The sequence below is a fragment of the Myodes glareolus genome, chromosome 4, assembly GCF_982192425.1.
Source record: "Myodes glareolus chromosome 4, mMyoGla1.1, whole genome shotgun sequence".
Taxonomy (NCBI): Eukaryota; Metazoa; Chordata; class Mammalia; order Rodentia; family Cricetidae; genus Myodes; species Myodes glareolus.
The window spans coordinates 27,640,161-27,654,884 of NC_142029.1; positions in this window are offsets into that span (position 1 = coordinate 27,640,161).

Genomic DNA, 14,724 nt, shown 5'->3' on the forward strand with positions numbered 1-14,724 from the left:
GTCTGACAGACCTTCAAACCTATGGGGTAGCGCAGCGTGGCTCTGAACCCCTGTTGTAAGGAGTGGCCCCCCAGTGGTCAAGGAAGTTACTGCACTGTTTGATAGAGGACTTGGGCTGTGTCACTCACAAGCCACACTGTATTGTAAACGGGAACTGGACTGTACATCCAGGCTCACGACAGCTGGGGACTGTTACAGCTGAGAGAAGTAAAGAAATCGTTTAAAAAGTAAAACATCCCGGGGGCTGTTTAGTGATAGGAGTGGCCATACCTATGACGTCCATAGATCCCATAGGCATGAACATCTGACAGAAGAATCCCAAGTGATCAGGTTAAGTCACATTAATAACAACAGCAGCAGCAACAGAAATACCAATGTTTTTGTTTTGTTTTTTGTTTTGATTGGCACTACATCGTGAGATTTAATTCTCAGAACCCTCCTGTGAGGTCTTCGGATGAGCCATGTATGACAGATGTACGGAGTTATCTGAGTGAGGTTAATTAACTCGCCTGAGGTCACACAGCTGGTAATTGTATTGCTGGAATATGAACCCTGGAAGTGTGGCCCCCTACCTGCACTTTACGAATATGCTTATTACCCAACAACCTCCACTACCCTAGGTTCTGATGGAGGGATATAGGCAGGCAGCGTTGAAATGTTCATGTCCGGGTTGCATTTTCAAATATTAGCCAGAAGAGAAGGACAGACCCTCTCGTTGGAGAGCCTGAACATGGAGAATTCTGCCTTCAGTGTGGTCAGCAGGCATTGCTACACATTTTAAGCCAACGGGGGAAACAAGCAATAGATTGGGACTCTTCTCATCTGCCCCCCTTTCCTCGTGCACATTGCTTTCTTCCTTGGGAACTTGGACGGACACAAGGTCACATATCTTGCAATAGATTAGGACTGTTCTCACCTGCCTTCCTCCAGCGAGCATAATGCTTTCTTCCTTGGAAACTCGGAAGGACACAAGGTCACATGTTTTGCAGAGGCATTCAGTGTGCCTTCTGCTCTAGAACTTGGAACTGTCTCGTTGATTCACACAGTGTACTTCCCACAGGCCGTTCATTGTAAGTCTTGGCCTTGTTGCTCTCGGAGTGAAGGGCAGCTTCTAAAACCACACTCCCCAAGGCTATGAGAAATCACTGGAGAACTTCCAGCCAAGTCAGTTCAGAGAAAATGGGTCAACAGTAGACCGGCGACCTTTCCTAGGTGCACAGTGCCACTCGCTAAGGGTAGCTGTGTGCAGATGGTGGAAGCAGAGCATTGATGCTTGACCTTGGGAAATACACTGAACCCTGCCCTTCTCTTTGGGTGCCCTGGGTGTGTCACTGTGCCACACCACAGTCCTTGGTGCTTTTAATTTTGAGACAGAGTCCTGACACATTTGTATAGGTTGGTCTAAAACTCTTGCTGGGCCCAGGCTGGCCTTAAATTTGTGATCCTTCCATCTTGGCATCTTGATAGCTGGGGTTCAAGATATCCATGTTGGACTCAACTTTGGCTCTCTCTTAAGCCTTGGACTCTGCAGCTGTGACTACGGAGAGTGAAGAGGGCCTGTAATCTCTTAGGGTGGAACTAATGCGGCTGTCTGAAGTGAGAACCCACAAAACTCTATTTAACAATTTATTAAGGGGTGCCATGAAAAGCAAACTCATGAATACAGAACAATGCAGACACTGCTGATCCAGCTGCTGCTGTCTTGATCTCCCAAAGGCTGTGAGGACCAGCCAGTAGGCTTGCTCCAGCTGCGACCACCGAAGAGAGCAGGCACCCAATCCCTCGATACTTCTCCTCCGATCCTTTTCTTTTGAGAAAACCATGCCCATGGCAAGTCACTCCCAAGTGTCATTGGCTAAACAGATTCAGTTCCCCCAACAACTGTCCCAGTCCTAAGTTCATATGAGAACAGTCAGATTCAAACTGTCTTATGCAAACATAATGGGCTCACATAATTTGAAGATTTAAGGAAAAGATTAAACTTCAGGATGGGCTGGATCCAGCAAGACATTTCCAGGTTGGTTCATTGCTGTTCCCAGGCAGAGTATCTGCATTAGGAGACCCATGAGAAGTGGTTGGGGAGAGGGCTTAGTTGTTAAAGTAACTACGACATAAACATGAGGACCTGAATTAGATCCCAATATGTATATGCAGTACACGCTCATAACCCCAGTGCAGAGAGGCAGAGAGAGAAAGAAGCTGGAGTTTGCTGGCCAGTCAGATGAGCCTACTTAATAAGCTTCAGCCAGAGTGAGAGACCCTGCTTCAAAAAATAAAGTGGAAAGCAGCTGAAGAAGATCCCTGATGTCAGTCTTGCCTCCACAAGCTCATGGACGCACAAGTACACACATGTACAAACACACAAACACACAAAGATTCAAGAAAGAAATAAAGCTTTTCTATATGAATCTTAAAATAGATGTTCATTGCTCAAGCTGAGTCATATGACCCCACTTTCATCTAATAACTCTCTGGAAGGGATTGGCATAATGTAACCAGTAGTCAGCCAGGGTCTGGGACCTTTTCTTGTGTAGCACACAGTAGGTTCTAGAAGAATATTATTATTTTATGAGTGGCATCATGTATATGGGTAGAGTGAGGATGGGAAAATGGAACAAAGGCACGAGCCCTTGAGCATGATGGGATGAAGTGACAGAGGGTAGGAATCAGCAGCCCGTGCTAAAAATTAATAAAATAATACAGCTGCAATCAATAGTTTGCACGGGGGAATTAAAAAAAAACGTAGGAGAGGTTCTGTTGGTTGGGGAGGGTCTAACAGGGAGGTGTCAGAGGATTCCCAGCAAAGATGACAGTGATGTATAACAGTGACAGCAGCAACCCACGTTTGCAAACACCTTTCCAGCTGCTGGTTACTGCACCCGTGTGTCCAACCTCCCCACTGACCAATGCACAGGGTTAGCTCTTCATTCAAAGACTGGAAGCTACAGACTGTGGGTGTTAAGAGACTTGGTCCAGCTCTCTCATATCCAGAGTTTCAGAGACAGGAGGTTGACTTGCATCTCTGCTCCCCAAATCCCATATCCTCAGAGCAGAGCATGGTGGATTGGGATGCAATGGGCAAATGAGATGTGTCAATCATTCATCCCTCCCAGAAATATTTTTTCCTTGATAACCAAGGCGAAGCAATAGATTGAATCACTGCCTGAGTGACTTGTGTCTCAGCAAGTGACGATGCTAGTGACTGTGTCAAGCACCTCTATTTGGGGTGCTTCCAGGTAGGTAAGGTTAGGCCCCATCCTGATCTGCACAGAGGTTCTCAGTCACAGAGTATTGTACCTCCTTGTTTTGCAGTAGGTGTGTCTTTGCTGGAGCTGGGGTCCCTGTCAGTCTTGAATAGTACCAGTAGATATATCCTTGTTGTTGGTCACTTAGATTTTCTTTCCCAAGTCACATATCCTGGGACCCCAGAAGTTTGGTTACTAATGACCCTGAGTCATTTGCCTTTAGGCATAAGTCACTTTAAAAACACAGCACATTCATTCCTAGAGTGACTATTTTATTGCAAGGCGCAGTGTCTGAATGAGAGGAATTAAAGGCTATTGAGCAAGCCCGCTGATCTTCCTTCCCTTCCTCAATAAATCACAGTTGCTGAGATTGTAGGATTGCTCTGACTTGAGCAGTCACGTGTTGATTGAGAGCGATTCATGTTGACATGGCCTCTGTGTCTTCACAGCAGCATGGTCTATGAAGAACTACCCAAGAAGCTGCACGCCTCCCTGGCTGCCATGTGCACCTTACATGCCTTGTGCATCATTAAGCATGGACTAGGCTGAGCCTAGCCCTTTCCCAGCAGCCTTTTCAGAGAGAGCTGAAGCAGCAGTGGGGACAGCATTTGCTATTCACACCTGGGGCTCTCTGCAGCCCTGAGTTTTACATATTCTTGCTTCTAGCTGATTTTCAGAACGGAGGAAGGCCACAAGGGTGCAGGAAAGCAGAGTTCCCAGGAGTCCACAAGTGCCTTGGACATCACCGAAGCTGTCTTGGTGGGCAGAGTCGTACTTGGGGCTCCTGTCCTTGGGTTCCAGTGTCTGCAGGAGGTTCTCCCTGCAGTTTTACTATTTTCAGAGAGAGGCCAGATAAGCAGCTATGGTCTCTAGGCCATTAGAAGGAAGGGATAGAGGGGGAGATGCATATTTTAAAGCTGCCAGTCTGTTCGTGGAAGCGGTGGTTTTGCCTAAGAGCAACAGCAGCCAGCCCTGGGTCACGGGGTGTATATACACGGGAAAGAAAGGAACTGATTCTCTCATTCGTTAGGTGGGTCCTTGATCAGAACTGAGTTCTGATTTTGTTTTTCTTTGGTACAAAAGGAGAGATGGCAGCCTAAGTATGCTTTTTATTTAAAAATAATCCATGAGTTTGCAAAGATAATTAAACAGATCACAGTTATTGAGCACTAGAGGCATCACACATTGTGTTCCCACCCTGCCTGCTGAGTGTGTACGGACGGTACCTCTGGCACTATTTTTAGATTAGGAGCCAGGTTCAGAGCACTGCCCAAAGCCACAGCAGCAGACCCGGCCTCTCAGCCACGGTCCTTTCCACTCTAAAGATAATGTCCCTTCCTTCGTGCGGCGCAACTTCCCACAAACTCCAACATGTGAACTCTCTCCCTGATGGATTAAGTCTTTATCAGTAGACTGCTAATGTCTCCCCCAAAAGATGAAGAATCAGCATATAAGCTATTGAAAAAATAAAAAAAAAATTAAGAGAAGCCAGTGAGAAGATTGGTAGGATTCATAGATACAAACTTATTTATACTTTATATAAATTATGTACAAATTCACCCTGTGTAAAAGTTATGTATAAGATGGCATATAAATTACTCATGAAAATCTTTGTGTAATTTCTCTCATCTGGCTTTTTTATCTTACCATGTCATCTTCTGGCGACTAAAGGTTGGCCTCAACCTGTAGAAGGGGAGGCTCCTTTCGATAGCGCTTACACATGGGTTCACACACCATCAACCATGCAAAACACACAATTATATGAGCATACTCAACAGAGTCCCCTTCCTTGATGGGGACAAACACGTCCGTGGAGCGAGGCCCTTATACCTGTTTACCTGAGGAAAAGGCGAGGCAACCCTGCCTTAGGCACACCTTTGGGAGCTACTTGAGAGGCTCTCCTAGAGACAGGCTTGGCATCAGAGGCTCCGGAGGGCCTCTATTTGCTGAGTCATCAGGAACTGCTTTCCTTCCTTGCCCTTTCCTTACTTTAAGCCTCGTGTGCTGAGAAGACTTGGGCCATCCTGTTCTTTCCATTACGGACTATTTCCAAACTCCGTGAGGCCGGCGTTGTGATTTAGGGGTTGTCTGAGAGCGTGAGACTGGTTGTTGGCTCATTGGTTCAATTAGTTGGTTCATCCACGTTATCAGAATTGTTCAACTATTCTGCCAGTTCTGTACTGGATGGTTTCTCTAGAGAAAGTTCAACAAATTAAATCTCTGTGGGCAAACCCAGATCAGCAACCACTTGGTCTTGTTTCATTTTTAATTTCATTGTGTGTGTATGAGTGGCTTGTCTGCAGGCCTATCTGTACACCACATGGGTACCCTGTGAGCAAGGAGGCCAGAAGAGGGTTCAGACACCCTAAAACTAGACTTACGTAACTTTGGTTCTCTGGAGAAACAGTCAGTGATCATAACTACTAAGCCATCTCCCCAACCCTCTATTACCCGTGTTTTTGTAAATAAAGTTTTATTGGGACATACATATACCCATATTATCTGGGCAGCCATGGCAGGCAGAGTAGAACTTAGAGAGACCACAGTGCCTGCTGACTCTAAAATTCTTACTGTCTGGCCTTGCATGCATAGAAAACAATTTCTTTTTCATCTTTCAGGCTAGAAGAAAGAGCCCTAAGGAGTGTTGAGTAGGAAATTTCTTCAAAGGATAGGGTACAAGAGACCCACATGAAACCTACAAGCTGCTGGGAGAAAAGGCACCAGGAGGGTACATTGCATTGAGCCCCTCTTGAGTGCTGTGTTGTAGGGAGAAGTTCTTGTGGGTCCTGGGATAGGGAGGTGAAGGGTTTGTTGGGGCAGCACCAGGGAGAGGCTGTCTTTTAAATTCCTTTGCCCCAGCACAAAAAGACAAGAAAACATTAACGACCGCAAGGCACAAGGCAGTTCTGTCCTCTCCCTTGCAGAATGCTCCTCAGCCCCACCACCCCCACCCCCAGGGTGCTTCTGGGGAAGCCACCAGATAGTTTGCAACTCCTGCCAACAGAACAGGCTTGTAAACTTTCTCCCCCCTTCTTCTTATGCCTGTGGTGATAAACACAGGCTCTGAAGCATGAGATTTGATTATCCTGTCTTAGTGCTTATAAAAACAAATGTGATTAATGGTCATAAAACACAGGTTGACAGTGGAAGGCTAATTCTCAGCAGGGAAGCCCCATGTGGTTCTCGAAGGAAGCCATTGTTTCTCATAGAAGCCTTGTTTACTGGTGAGAACAGGACCTGTCCCCTCCCTGTCCTCACCACTAGTCAGTCCCAGCTTCCCCTCAGAGGCCCTTCCTCCTCGATGATTAAAACCAATGAATTGTCTTCTGGAGAGTTACCTGGTCAGGCCATTAATCGTCCAGCATTCTGTAGCAAGACCCTTGGCTACCTTCTCCATTCCCTGCTTGGGCCTGGTGGGCAGCCTGTGCGTGTTGGGGGGACAGCGCATCCTAAGTCTGGACAATTTGTATTTTACAGTGATGGGGATAGTCACCGTCTTCCCTCCGTCATTTCGCATTAAGGACCTGCCACTAATAAAACTAATTAATAACTGCTGGCTCACTGAGGAATCCTTGGACTTCTGAGAGCTGGCAGGCTGCCACCAGCACTTTTGAAAGAAGTGCTTCATCTTTGTCAGGGACAGGATGGATCTTTCTCCACACTTCTAATTGGACAAAGTGCCTTTCAAACTCACTGGCATTTCAGCGAGAGCAGATAAGGGGTCCGCTCGCTCTCCAGCTGCAGCCGCCTCTCAGCTGCCTCCCAGCTCCAGTGCCGAGCCCTGAGAGACACCTCCACAGAAAATTCCGAACTCTCTCTTCATTAGTGATTGGGACCTTCCCTCTGACCTCTGACCCTGCAGGGCAGATGCTGCAGGGACCCGCAGGAGACAGGAGTGTAGCAGACTCACAATGAAGGAATGGTTGCTATCTTGGGCAAGCTGCTGGAGGGTGACCTAGGGAAAAGCACTTGAGTTTCTAGAACTCTCCCGAGTCCTTCTGAATCAGAATCTGCAGGGGGTAGTGAGAAATGTGGATTTTTCTAAAATTTTTTCATTAGCATACATTAATTATACATAGTAGTGTTTCATTATGAAATTTACATAGACAATAGTAACATATTGTGATCATATCTACTCCCCTTTCCCCTCTCTTGGCACCCTCCAACCGATCTTTGCTTCTTCTTAATTAGTTCCTTTTTGGGGGGGGTCTCTCCATTTTGGTGACACGGTGTGATTACATGGGGTGGCCTTTGTAGGAGCACTGGTAAGGGCGATTTACAGAAGCATGGCCAATGCAGCAGTAGCTACCCCACTGAAAAAAAAAATATGTCTCCTCCTCTTTGTCTGCACTTTTGACAAGCTTCCCGGCTGCTTCTGAGGCTTACTAGAGTCTGAAGCCAGGAGGATAGTCCAGGTGCCTTCATCCCCTGGAACAGACTGTTCTTCGGTCATGAGACCACACATCTTTTAAGATGGCCTCTGCATGCAGGGCCCTGGGCTTGGCAACACAAGCCAGGAGAAGCTTGCACTCCAACCAAACACAGTGTGCATACAGGAGACAACCTAAACTCTTGAGTTACATAATTGACTTCAGCAGAGTAACTGTGCGTGGCAGGCTATCCAGAGATGAACATCTCTCCAGCTCCCCGGAGGGACCACTGAGGCTGGCCATTTCTCTGAAAGACTAAGTTATGCACAGCAAGGTCTCTGAGCAGCGAAGGCCAAGCAGTGTGACTCCGGGGCCCGACAGTGAAGGACATTTAGGAGTTTATGAAGGATAAGCTAGATGGTTCGGGGAGATCAGAGAGAAGTGGGGACTGCAGACCTCTCCATCTGGGGATGGACTGATCCTGCTGCAGAACAGATGTTACTGATCCTGAGCTTGCAGACTGGAGTGGGCGCAGGATAGACCTGCAAGGCTAATGATGAAGGCTGGAACTCGAGCCACCACCAAAATGGAACAGGAGGTAGTTCAAGGCGATTTCAGCAGCTGATCAATAGCATCGTCAATAATTGACCAATAACAAGAGGTTTTTTACCTGAATGTGAGCCAAGGGAGGGTGTTATCAAGTGACTGACAAATCTTAAATTTCTAGTGTGTGGAACCAGTGAGATAGTGAGGCCATTAATATAGTTCAGGGTCCATCATTGGGCTTTGTCAACGTCAAGTGCCACCAAGAGCTGTCATGTAGATGAGAGCTGGCAGAGAAGGCGGGAGAGAGGAGGAGGATGTCTCAGCTTCTTTACACTAGAGGAAACCAGAGTCACTGGGGATCCAGCTGGTCTGGTTGCCTAAATTCATTTCTTGTCCTTCTTTGGAGCATTAATACTCAAAGGGAGGGGAGGAAGATGGGATCAACAGGACGGGAGGCTAGGAATCATACAGTTTGCTGCAGAGGCCCAGCAAAGCCACAGGGTCAGCAGCTAACCACTTCCTATTTTACCAATATGCCAAGGCTTCATTTACAGAGAGACCAAACGTAAGAGTTCCCAGCTATAAGGCAAAGGACCAGCTGGATGGATGGCTTTGTCGCCTGCGTTCATTGGCTATAGGTAGCTGCTGCTGCACATCCCACACCTCTACCTCCTTGCAAAGTACCTGGATAATAGGGCCTGGAGATGGGGATTGACCGTGTTCTTTGATTCAGTGAGCCCTTATTGTGTGGCTGGCTGTGTGACACATGCTTTCCTATGTCCTGAGACTATACAATAAATAAGACAAACTTCCTGCTTGCAAAGAGCTCTGGGTATAGTCAGGGGTGTAGATGAATTAAAATTGGATGCTACAGGCACCAAAGCAGAGCCACTTTCTGGGGACAGGGGTACCTCAGGGCAGGATGCTATTACTTGTAAGGAGATAGGGAGTTGTTTAAAGGGAGCATGACTGTTGTCCAAGGGAGGCTTCCTGGAGGTGGTAACGTGGTTCATGAAGTCTGGGGGGATGGCTGGGCACATTTCTATCATGAGAAGGAAGTGGAGGCCAGGCTGTGGCAGAGCACAGATTTTCTTCTGAGAAAGGCTGTGTGTTTGTTGGATGCTGTGACTGGGGAGAACTGTGGCTGCAAACACTGCTCGTGTGTTTTAACTTAAGGAATGAGGAAATGGTGCCGATTCGGAAGCACAGCAGAATGCAGGTAGCAGGTGTGGGGCTGGCTCCAACTGTTGTGGGGTGTGCATGTGAGTTACATGGACCGGAAAACCGGGCCTCACCAGAGATGGTTGCCAGCAGTTCCACCCCAGCTAAGAGGGAAAACATTGCCTTGGAACAATGCTATGTGAGTAGAGGAGCCCTCTCTGTCTCTGGATAATCCTGTGGTAGACAAGGCTATACAAAATATGTACATCTGACAATGTTGTGGGGAGCAGAGGCATGGGAGGGGAGACCTGAGGCTATTGGATAGCCGCTTTAATCCAGAAGTGTGTGTGGTAAGTACATATCCTATGTGTGCATACATGTATTCATACGCATGTGTGTGCATTTATGAGGGCAGAGGCCAGAGGCCAGGGGTCAATATTCACTCTTTACCATAGTTTGTTGAAGTAGAGTCTCGAGCTTGCCAATTTGAACTGGTTTAGTTGGCCAGGTAGCTACAGGGATCATATATCCTGACCTCCTCAGTGCTGCTGCCCCTGGAGGTGTATTCAAAGATCTATATCTATATCTATGAATACTGAAGATCCAACTTGGGCATCGAGCTTTTGCGGAAGCCACCTTACCCCCTGAGTCATCTCCCCAAGACCTTTGGCAGAATTTTTGTTGAGCATTTACTCTGGAAAAAGGAAGGACTGGGCGCTATTCATAGGGAAGAAAATTCTTCATGTTCGGTGCTATTAAAGGATGAGTAGATCATCAATATACACGAGAAGAAACAGCATGTGAAACCTGTTTCTGGAAACGGAGGGGTGGGGCTAAATAAATATCTCTACCGGGAGGCTGAGAAAGGGCAGGACCTTTAGCTATCTCCTGCCAGTTCACAAGGCTCTTCTGTTCTTCTTTCTTTATTAAAGTGAAACAATTTTAGATGTGCAGAGCAGTCACAGGGCTGGACTAAGAGGTCCTGTGTATCCGTAACCAGCTCCCCAATGAAGGTGACATTCTCATTACCACAGGTACAGAAATAAGAAATTAACACCGTCCCAAAGCTACCACATGAATTATAGAACTATTTCAGATTTCTCTTACCTTCCAATCACAGCCCTCCTCTGTTCTAGAATTCTAGATTTTTTTTCGAGACAGGGTTTTTCTGTGCAATAGTCCTAGCTGTCCTGGAACCAGCTCTTGTAGACCCAGCTGGCCTCGAACTCACAGAGATCCACCTGCCTCTGCTTCCCGAGTGCTGGGATTAAAGGCGTGTGCCGCCATCGCCCGGCTCTGTTCTAGAATTTAATCCATGATTCCATGTTGCTTTCAGTTTGGTTTACCTCCTCTGTCACTTCCAACCTAGAACAGTCCCTGGGCTTTCTTTGTTTTTATAATTCCCCCTCCCACCTCCGTGAAGAGTACTAGCCAGGTACCTAAGAGAAGGTAATCTATTTTCTGGTACTTTCTCCTGGCTAATAGAGTCTGTGGATAGTTTTAGAAACACCATCGGGGTGCAATGCCCTCCCTGGCTCATCATGTCATCAGTGCCTTGTGGCAGGGAATCAACTCACCCCATTTCTGGTGCCATAAACTTGAGCACGAATCCAATGCTGTGTCTGTGCTAGGTATCCACTTTGAAGTCATTGTTTGCCCTCGTGATCAGACATTTTTGTGGGTGTCACATCAAGGCTGGGGAAGGTCACTGCTTTCTCTAAATCTGTGTATGGCCCCCTTGTCATGGCTCACTCTGATCCACTCAACCCCTGAGTAACCTCTGGGAAACCCCACGGAGTGGAGGAAGGAAGGCTGGAAGGTAGTTTTTCTTGGCACTCGTGAGCGGTGTGGCCTCAAGCCAGGAACTTGAGTTCTCTGGGCCTCAGTTTCCTTAATGTGGTCAAGGTCAGATTAGCCAGTGTCTCTTGGCTCTAAAATTCTGAATTCTGTGGTGAGATTTCCCTAGGCTAAGACTTTACCCCTAATGAGGAAAAATAAATTGTAATAGTATAAAGAGAACGGATAGAAAGAATTGTCTGGGTCTTATAGACCTTGGAGTCTTTGATAAATGAGGCATCTGATAAGGGAGGTTTGAATCAGTTTGATGAATGAGAAGTAAATTGGTGTTTTCAGTGTCTGACAAAAGGATCACATCTAATTAGATTAGAATGGTGTTGCGCTGGGCAAGCTCTTTATGCTTGGAGACCTTTGCCCCTTGGAGTGGGTTCACAAGATCAGATTGCCTTTAGCTATCCAAGCTCAGGCATCTACCAGCCTCCTGGTATTTCTCCTCTTTTGGAGTGTGCACACATCTCGACCGTGCTATGTTCTGGGCAACATCTCAGATTTTACCATATGGCCAGGACGAACATGGAAATGGCTTAGTTTATACCCATGCCTTTGCCAAAGCTAATCCTAGGCCTGCAGAATTCTTCTGTTTTGCTAATGAAAACACGTGTTTTTGCTAATGGGCATATGTCTTAAAAGGTGGCCACCAAGATCCTGCCTTGACTTTATGCAACCATTCCAGCTTCTTGCTTTGTCCCCATTCCCTGGTCCTTTTCTGATAAATTTTTATATCATATCAAATAATAATGCATGTACATTTTGTTATACCTTTTGCCTCTTGAGTGTTTTTCACTGCAGTTTCCTTTGCCACTACCCTGTGTAATTTGCATCCTTTTAAATATGAAAGGAACTAAGGATGCGGACGAGGAGATAGGAAGATATGAAGTTCAGAGCTTCAGGGGTTTGCCGTGCAAGCTGGATGACCTGAGTTCGATCCCCAGAACCAATATGAAAAATCTGTGTGCTGTGGAGTGCATCTGTGATCCCAGCACCTGGAATCCCTGTGGCTAGATGAGATGTAGAAACTAGAGACAGCCCAAAGCTCGTGTGCCCTGCTAATCTGGAGTGGGCAGCAAGGTAGAAGAAATAAGAGACACTGTCTCAACGGACCTAGTCCTGAAAGATGTCCTCTGGGTCTACACGTGGAAGGTGACATGCGTGTCTCTGCATACATGCACACACACACACACGCACACAAATGATAATAAATTAAAAGTAGAAACTGGGTGGCGGTGGCACACACCTTTAATCCCAGCCCTCGGGAGGCAGAAACAGTCTGATCTCTGTGAGTTCGAGGCCAGCCTGGTCTACAGAGTGAGTTCCAGGACCGACTCCAAAGCTACAGAGAAACCCTGTCTCGAAAAACCAAAACAAGCAAACAAACTAACAAAAATGTAAATAGATAAATCAGAGGTGATACAAACTAAATGTTTTTCCAAGAGAGACATTTAGGAAGGGGCTCTCTAAGGACTTCCTTTGCAGATAGCAAGACTAGCACAGACTCCCAAGGACTCCTGCTGGAACCACATGGAATGTCAACACCGCCTTCATGCTCCATTGTGCTATACCTAATTTTATTTTCCCTCTTGTGTTGTGTAACTGACTGACTTTTGTGAATTTTAAAAGTGTTTATGGTGTTTGGGTAGGTAGTATTCTAGGTACTGGGGTAGTGTTGTTTTAGGTACAGAGTCAGTGTTCTAGGTGCTGAGGTGGTGTTCTAGATTCTGAGGTAGTATTCTAGGTACTAAGGTAGTGTTCTAGGTGCTGGGGTGGTGTTCCAGGTGCTGGGGTGGTGTGCTAGGTGCTGGGGTGGTGTGCTAGGTGCTGGGGTAGTATTCTCGGTGCTGGGGTAGTGTGCTAGGTACTGAGGTAGTGTGCTAGGTACTGAAGTAGTGTGCTAGGTACTGAAGTAGTGTGCTAGGTACTGAAGTAGTGTGCTAGGTGCTGAGGTAGTGTGCTAGGTACTAAGGATCAGAAGGGACGTGTGGTCAGTTTCGATTGTGTACTTGATGAGATTGCAGAAACAGATTTCTCAGCAAATCTAGAGATTATAATAAGTGAATCAGGAGACTCTCCCTAAGTGTGGGTGGCACCATTCCATAGACCATGGTCCCAGACTGAGTAAGATGGAGAGAGCAAGCTAGGCGCAAGCAGTCATTGCTCCCCGGTGTGATCAGCCCACTCCTACTCCGGCAGCTATACCTCCCTGGGACCGTATTCGCTGGGACTGTAGAGCCAGGTAGACCCTTCCTTCTTTAAATTGTGTTTGTCAGGCATTTTATCCCAGCAATGAGACAAGTAACCGATGTGGATGGCTAAGGCATGGGCCTGCTTTCATGGCACTGCTGGTCTAGAAAAGCGTAAACAGGCAAAGTGTCATTCAGATGCTGCCCAGACCTGTGTGTGGTGGGTGAGGTTAGATGCAACTAAGACAAACACAGAGATTTTAACTTTCTCTGGAAGGAAAGAACTCAAGGACATACATGCTCCGGAGGAACTGTTATCTGCGGTGTACTTTGAAAAGTTGATAAGATATTAGAAAAAAAAAATGGGTGAAGGGCATGAACGTGGGCCATGGGACACAGAGAGCTGACCGTGGGATTATAAGCGCTCAGCCATGTAGGACCATGCACTGCTTAATTAACCTGCACATTACATCTCAGAAGACCCTTTAGAAGGACTGGCTGCCTAAACTCAAAGCAAGCGTGTTTATTTATTTGTTTACTTTTCTTTTCTTTAGATGGCACGGGAGTGGATAATTAAGACTCAGATTGCAGCCGTGCTCAGAGGTGCTGCCTATGCCTGCTCACCTTTTAGTTGTGTTTTCCCACCATGCTTGTTTTTCACTTAGAGGCAGAGTCTGGTGTGACCAGGCTGGCTCCCAATGTGACTTAGAGCTGTTCAGTTTGACCATGAGCATCCGGTCCTCCTGCCTCTCCCATGTGCTGCTATTATAGGTGCGTGCACTCTTGCCTAGTTTACATGGTGTTGGGGGTCCGGGGCTCAAACCCAGGGCTCCATGTATGTGAGGCACGTGCTCTACCAACTGAACCACAGCCCCAACCATACTAGGCATTTTTAATATGGTAATTATGACTTTATACAGTTTTAGCATTCATCATCATCTTCCCCATATTAAACAGGCAGGCTCAGGGAATCTGAGTCTGCTCATCTTTTCTGACCATGTCTATCTGTTGAATTCTATAGTCACTTTCATATTTAAGAATTATTGTTAGCTCTCTGAAGAAATCTATATGTTCCTTTGCTACGCTACTCTGAGTATTCACCATGTGTTAGAAATTATGCTAAATCATAGACTGTCGAACATTTTGGTCTTTGTACCCCCAGAAATCATTGAGGATATTAAAGACCTTTTTGCTTCTGTGAATTATACTCATTGATCCTTGCCATCTTAGGGGCAAAAAGGGAGAACATTGTAAAACGTATATTTATTTTAAAATCAGAAGCCCTTTGGAGCCTAACATAAATAACATATTGTAATGAAAAAAATTGCTGCTTTCCACAACAAAACAGTGAGAAGACTGGCAATTTTT